The following is a 7,485-nucleotide window of genomic DNA, read 5'->3' on the forward strand; positions in this document are numbered from 1 at the left end:
TTCATACCAAAATCATCTTCATGCATGACAGTGCACCATCTCATATTGCACAGAAAGCTTCCTTTGGCTGCTATGTGCATAAAATCAGAGAAACTGATGATGTGGTTCCATCCCCTCCTTCCTTCCAACCTATTGTGAGCCTTTGACGCATCCTCAATAATAAATTCATATCCAAATAGTTGCTCTGTGAGCTCCCAAATTCAATAGATGCAAGAATTGGGAAGATGATATCAAGAAGGGGTCCTATATTAACATGTAACTTGCCCTGTTGAGATGTTTTTGATTGAAAAAGTTTTTGATATCATTAAATGTGACCACTTAATGCTGCAAATTCAGCAAACGACAATTTTCAGTTCTTTACAACCTATAAAATGTTTGGAAGCTCTGTTGTGCATAATAATTTGGAACGGTTCGTTTTGAGTTTTTTCAGCTTTGAAAAGAAATGCTATTATCGTTGAGAGATTTATACTCCAACAGTTGATGATATGAACCAGGGCCGGACTGGCCATCTTGCAATCCTGGCAAATACAAGAAGGGCCTCTCTGGTCCTGGGCCACCTTGTCTGCTTCATTGTTAACAGAATCGGTGTCCTCAAGATTATTATTATTTATTATTATTTATTTATATAGCACCATTGATTCCATGGTGCTGTACATGAGAAGGGTCATACAGTAAACATACAGTAAACAAACTAACAATGACGGACTGATACAGAGGGGCGAGGACCCTGCCCTTGCGGGCTTACATTCTACAGGATTATGGGGAAGGAGACAGTAGGTTGAGGGTTGCAGGAGCTCCGGTGTTGGTGAGGCGGTAGCTCCGGTGTTGGTGAGGCGGTAGCTCCGGTGTTGGTGAGGCGGTAGCTTCGATAGTGATGAGGCGGCAGCGGGGTCAGTGCAGGCTGTAGGCTTTCCTGAAGAGATGAGTTTTCAGGTTCCGTCTGTAGGATCCGACTGTGGTTGATAGTCGGACGTGTTGGGGCAGAGAGTTCCAGAGGATGGGGGATATTCGGGAGAAGTCTTGGAGGTGATTGGATTAGGAGCGAATAAGTGTGGAGGAGAGAAGGAGGTCTTGGAAGGACCGGAGATTGCGTGAGGGAAGATATCGGGAGATTAGTTCAGAGATATATGGAGGAGACAGGTTGTGGATGGCTTTGTAGGTCAGTATTAGTAATTTGAACTGCATACGCTGAGGGAATGGGAGCCAGTGAAGAGATTTGCAGAGGTGGGAAGCGGAGTGGTAGCGAGGAGAGAGATGGATTAGTCGGGCAGCAGAGTTAAGGATGGACTGGAGAGGTGCAAGGGTGTTAGCAGGGAGGCCATAGAAAAGGATGTTGCAGTAGTCAAGGCAGGAGATGATGAGGGCATGCACAAGCATTTTAGTAGATTGGGGGTTGAGGAAAGGACGGATCCTGGAGATATTTTTGAGCTGGAGGCGACAGGAGGTGGAAAGAGCTTGGATGTGCGGTGTGAAGGACAGGGCAGAGTCGAAGGTTACTCCGAGGCAGCGGACTTCGGGTACAGGGGAAAGCATGATGTCATTGACTGCGATAGATAGGTCAGGTAAGGAAGATTTGTGGGATGGAGGAAAGATGATGAGTTCAGATTTGTCCACATTGAGTTTGAGGAAGCGAGAGGAGAAGAAGGAGGATATGGCTGATAGGCACTCTGGGATTCTGGACAGCAGAGCGGTGACATCTGAGCCAGAGAGGTAGATCTGAGTGTCATCAGCATAGAGGTGGTACTGGAATCCATGGGACTTTATGAGTTGTCCCAAGCCAAGTGTATAGATTGAGAAGAGTAGGGGTCCTAGAACAGAGCCTTGGGGGACTCCAACAGAGAGAGGGTGGGATGAGGAGGTAGTGTGGGAGTGGGACACGCTGAATGTGCGGTTGGAAAGGTACGAAGCGATCCAGGATAGGGCGATGTCTTTGATGCCAAAGGAGGAGAGGATCTGTAGTAGGAGACAGTGGTCAACTGTGTCGAAAGCAGAGGACAGGTCTAGAAGGAGGAGTACAGAGTATTGTCCAGTAGCTTTGGCGGTAAGTAGGTCGTTAGTGATTTTGGTCAGGGCAGTCTCAGTTGAGTGATGGGGGCAGAAACCAGATTGTAGATTGCTGAACAACAAGTTAGATGAGAGGTGGGAGGAGAGTTCAGCATGGACGTGCTGCTCCAGGAGTTTGGAAGCGAATGGGAGCAGCGATATTGGGCGATAGCTGGACATAGCAGTTGGATCGAGGGTTGGCTTTTTAAGGATAGGCGTGATTGTGGCATGTTTGAACGCAGAGAGGAAGGTGCCAGAAGTTAGTGATAGGTTGAAGAGGTGGGTTAGGGATGGGATAAGTGTGGTGGTGAGGTTGGGGAGGAGGTGGGATGGGATGGGGTCGAGCGCACAGGTGGTGAGGTGCGATTTGGAGAGGAGACAATTAAGCCCCCCTTCAGTGATGTTGGATAGGGAGGTTATGGGGTTTGGGCATTGGTCTGGTATACAAATGGGTTGTGATGGTTGAACAATAAAGACTTGCCTTGTCTGGTCGATCTTATTTTTAAAGTGTGTGGCAAAGTCCTCAGCAGAGATGAGGGAGGTTGGAGGGGGCAGTGGGGGGCGGAGGAGGGAGTTAAGGGTTTTGAATAACTGTTTGGGGTTGTAGGATAGGGAAGATACGAGGGTTGTGAAGTAGGCCTGTTTAGCAGAGGTGAGTGCAGATTTAAAAGCGAGTGTTGCTTGTTTGAATACAGTCAAGTCATCTTGCGAGTGTGTTTTCTTCCAATGCCGCTCGGCAACCCTGGACACTTGCCGGAGCTTTTTGGTGGTGTTATTGTGCCAAGGTTGTCTATTGATATGTCGCACTCTGCCATGGACGAGAGGGGCAACCGTGTCAATAGCTGATGCGAGGGTGGCATTGTAGAAAGCAGTGGCGGTGTCTGTGTCGTGGAGTGAGGATATGGATGCCAGTGGTAGGATGGAGTCAGAGAGTGTGCAGGTGTCTAGGTGTGCAAGGTTTCTGTGTGGGTGCGCATGTTGCTGGACATGGATGACCGGTGAGGAGGACAGGGATGAGAAGGTGAGCAGATGGTGGTCGGATAGAGGGAGAGGGGAGGTGGTGAAGTTAGATAGAGCAGAGACGGGTGAATACCAGGTCTAGTGTATGCCCGTCCGTGTGGGTGGCTGCGGAGGACCACTGAGTAAGTCCAAAGGATGAGGTAAGGGACAGAAGTTTGGAGGCTGTTGACTGAAGGGTATCAGTGGGGATGTTGAAGTCACCCATGATGATGGTGGGAATGTCAGCAGAGAGAAAGTGAAGAAGCCAGGTGGAGAATTGGTCAATAAAGGCAGTGGCAGGGCCTGGAGGTCGGTATATGATGGCCACTTGGAGATTGGAGGGCGAGTAGATGCGGACAGAATGGACTTCAAAAGAGAGGACGATAAGGGAGGGAAGAGGCGGGATTGGGTTAAAGGTGCAGTTTGGAGAAAGGAGAAGACCCACTCCTCCACCATGTTTGTTGCCGGGTCGAGGGGTGTGGGTGAAGTGGAGGCCTCCGTAACACAGCGCAGCAGGGGAGGCGGTGTCAGAGGGTGTTAGCCATGTTTCTGTGAGGCCAAGGAAGGCAAGATTGCGGGAGAGAAAAAGGTCGTGAATCACATGAAGCTTATTGCAGATTGAGCGGGCATTCCAGAGTGCTGCAGAGAGAGGGAGCAGGGGGGTGGGCGTCAGGGGCACGGGTTTTATGTTGGAAAGATTGCGGTAGTTCATATTAGATAGGGAGCGATAGGAGGGAGTAGTAATGGGAGGTATGAGATGTGGGGGTCCAGGGATGGGAGATATGTCTCCAGCAGTGAGGAGAAGCAGAGAGAGAGAGCAAGTGGGAGAAAGAGGGTGGCCGATTTTTTTTTTTTTATGTGTTTTTAGGAAAGATTTCAGGTTGAGGAGCAGGTCAGCAGAGGACAGGTGGGGAGGTAAGAGGGAGGGGGAGATGATTACTAGGTTAGAGAGTGCTGGGCTTTGTGATAGCGAAGGAGAGAGAGGACTAGTGGAGCAAACATTGTAGGGGCATATGTAAATATGGTGAAAGAGTCAAGGTACCTTCACACTAAACGATATTGCTAGCGATCCGTGATGTTGCAGCGTCCTCGCTAGCGATATCGTTCAGTTTGACACGCAGCAGCGATCAGAATCCTGCTGTGATGTTGTTGGTTGGGGCTAGAAGGCCAGAACTTTATTTTGTCGCTGGCTCTCCCGCTGATATCGCTGAATCAGCGTGTGTGACACCGATTCAGCGATGTCTTTGCTGGTAACCAGGGTAAACATCGGGTTACTAAGCGCAGGGCCGCGCTTAGTAACCTGATGTTTACCCTGGTTACCATCCTAAAAGTAAAAAAAACAAACACTTCATACTTACCTTCCGCTGTCTGTCCTCCGGCGCTGTGCTTTCCTGCACTCACTGTGAGCACAGCGGCCGGAAAGCAGAGCGGTGACGTCACCGCTCTGCTTTCCGGCCGCTGTGCTCACAGCCAGTACAGGGAAGCACAGCGCCGGGACAGACAGCGGAAGGTAAGTATGAAGCGTTTGTTTTTTTTATTTTTAGGATGGTAACCAGGGTAAACATCGGGTTACTAAGCACGGCCCTGCGCTTAGTAACCCGATGTTTACCCTGGTTACCGGCATCGTTGGTCGCTGGAGAGCTGTCTGTGTGACAGCTCTCCAGCGACCAAACAGCGACGCTGCAGCAATCCGGATCGTTGTCGGTATCGCTGCAGCGTCGTTTAGTGTGAAGGTACCTTAAGATGGGTGAATAGAAAAGCTAGATCCAAGTAATAAGAAGTGCTTACTCAGAAGACGTACCCGGAAGAAACAGATACATAGAGTGGGGTCCTGACTCCTGCCGTGACTAACTGCCGTTGAAATAACTGCGGCATCTGTATGCTTAGCTGCCGTGATGCTTTGCTGCAGGGATGCGCGTGTCTGACCCCACACACGTGTCCTCCTTAAGATGCCCATACTGTTAATAGTTATGAGAAACACAAAGTCACTAGCGGGCGTCACTTCTGACTGCAGTCTGCTGGAGGCCAGCACCAAGCAGGGAATGTCACTGTAGGGTGCCGACAGCATCCACTGCAATAATGGATAGAAGAGAAGACAACTGTTGAAGAGGATGAGGAGTTCGGATTAGGTAACTATAGGGATTTTTTTATTTTTGGGGGGGCTGTGGGCTACCATCACACTGTGCAGGACACTGTGAGTTTGACCATCATAGTATATAAGGTACTGAGGTGTGTACAACCATACCATATAGTGTACTGTTGGGGGCCACCATACTGCATGGAGGACTATGAGATGAGCCATCATAAAATATGGGAGGCTGTTCGAGGTATCATCATACTGTATGTGGGCTGTGAGGTGTATCACCATAATATATAAAGAGCTGTGGGGTGGACCATCATACTATCTGGGGGTTTTGGGGAACCATCATACCATGCAGGGAGCTGTTGAAGGGACCATCATACTATATGGGGGGCTGTGAAGTGGACCATCATACTAAATAGGGGGCTGTGATGTGGACCATCATACTACATAGGTGGCTGTGGGGGGGACCGTTATACACTAATGGGGCTATGGGAGATCTTCATAGTGTATGATGGATCTATCATACTGTGTGAGGTGGCTGTGAAGGGACCATTTTAGTCTGTAGGGTGGTTGTGATGGACATCATACTGTGTGTGGTGTGGCTGTGGTGAACATTATACTGTGTAGAGGTCTATTGAGTACATTATACTATGTTGGGGCTGTGGTGACCATAATACTGTATGGGATAGTTATGGGGTACATCATACTGTATGGGGGATGTGGGGTCATCATACTGTATGGGGGACTTTGGTGGACATCGCACTTTATATGGGGGGCCTGGGGTGGACATCATACTGTGTGGGGGTGTTGTGGTGCCTCTCACACTGTATATTGGGGGCGGTAATGGATACCATACTGTATGGGAGGCTGTGGTGACAATCTTACTGTGTGGGGTGCTGTGGGGTATCATGCTTTGTGTAAGGTTTGTGGGACAATCAAACTGTGTGGGGTCATCATTTGAGGGGGCATAATACTCTGCGGTGGGTCATAGTGAGTGACACCACTTAGGGGCTTCAGTAGGGGCAAAATAACTAAGTGCTGCATTACATTTCCTTCTCTGTTTCTTAAAAAGTTGGGAGATATGTTTTTCTTTGACTGAGACGCGATAGGACTTTTTCTATGGGGCGTCTGTTATTTCTATGTACACCCCTGCTTAGCAGGATTATTACAATAAAAAGGCACAATGGGAGGATTGTTATCATTATGGGGAAGCAGAGTCATTATTATTAATATTAGAAAGCATAGGGAATATTTGTATTTTTATAAGGAGGTACAGGGTAATTATTATAAGAGGTCAAGGGGCATTATTAAAGGAGGCACAGGAGAACTATTGTAAGGTATCAAAATTTGTAGTTTGTGTAGAGGTGGTAGAATGTGAGGAGGGTTTTGTAAAAGCAAAAGAAAAAGGGGAAATGAATGTCAACAATCAGCGAGACGTCACTGGTGAGAACCTGCACAACATACACATATATCGTCTGCAGAGCACTGGTGTAAAAATGATATTACCATTGTATGGTCACTGTATAGTGGTAACATCAGTGTTAATACAGTATTTTTGGTTAAAGTAGTTGTCCAGGCTTGAAGTAAAGCCTGCAGTGGCTTTAAGTGACTCTATGTGACTGCGGACTTCTGAATCCCCACAGAGCTTGTACGCTGTGAGGATTCTCTGGTACCGCCACTGGGAGTTGGTGATCATGTGCAGTGGTGTAACTTGAACAATATGGGTCCAAAAGCAAAATCTCTCATGGGTCCCTTAATTATTGAAAGTCTTTAATAGTTTTGGCCTTGTCATTTAGGCCAAAGGGACTTTTGAGTCCCCCTAGGCTCCAAATCTGGGGTGCAATTGCAACCCTCGCACCTACTCTACATACACTCCTCATCATGTATACATACGGCCACCTGCTAACTAGAAATGTGCGGCTGCACTCAATACGAGTGAAATTAGCAAAGCTGAGTACACTTAGTCAGAATGTGGCCGGAGGTGTTAAAATTGCTTACTCACGGTTAGATGACGGCGGCTCCCAATGTGGGCACTGGAGAATCCTCACAATGTGCGCTATGAGGGTTCAGAAGTCTGAAGTAACATAGACTTTAACCTAAACGCATTTAACGATCAGTATGGTGGTATTATTAACACTGCATGTATTGGTAATATTTGGATAGGGTTTGTGGGTATTTGTCTGAAATATTGAAATATTACTATTTTTATATTACAATTATTTAATCTTATACAGTGGTATTACTGGTATTATTAGAAATATTGGTCTTGTAGTAAATTTTACTTTCCTCCAGGCAGGGTAATATTAGTAATATATCTCCATCGGGTGCTCGGGGGCAGGGCCAGCATGGGCCTGTGGGAT

This window comes from Ranitomeya imitator, chromosome 6 (assembly GCF_032444005.1).
Source record: "Ranitomeya imitator isolate aRanImi1 chromosome 6, aRanImi1.pri, whole genome shotgun sequence".
Classification (NCBI taxonomy): Eukaryota; Metazoa; Chordata; class Amphibia; order Anura; family Dendrobatidae; genus Ranitomeya; species Ranitomeya imitator.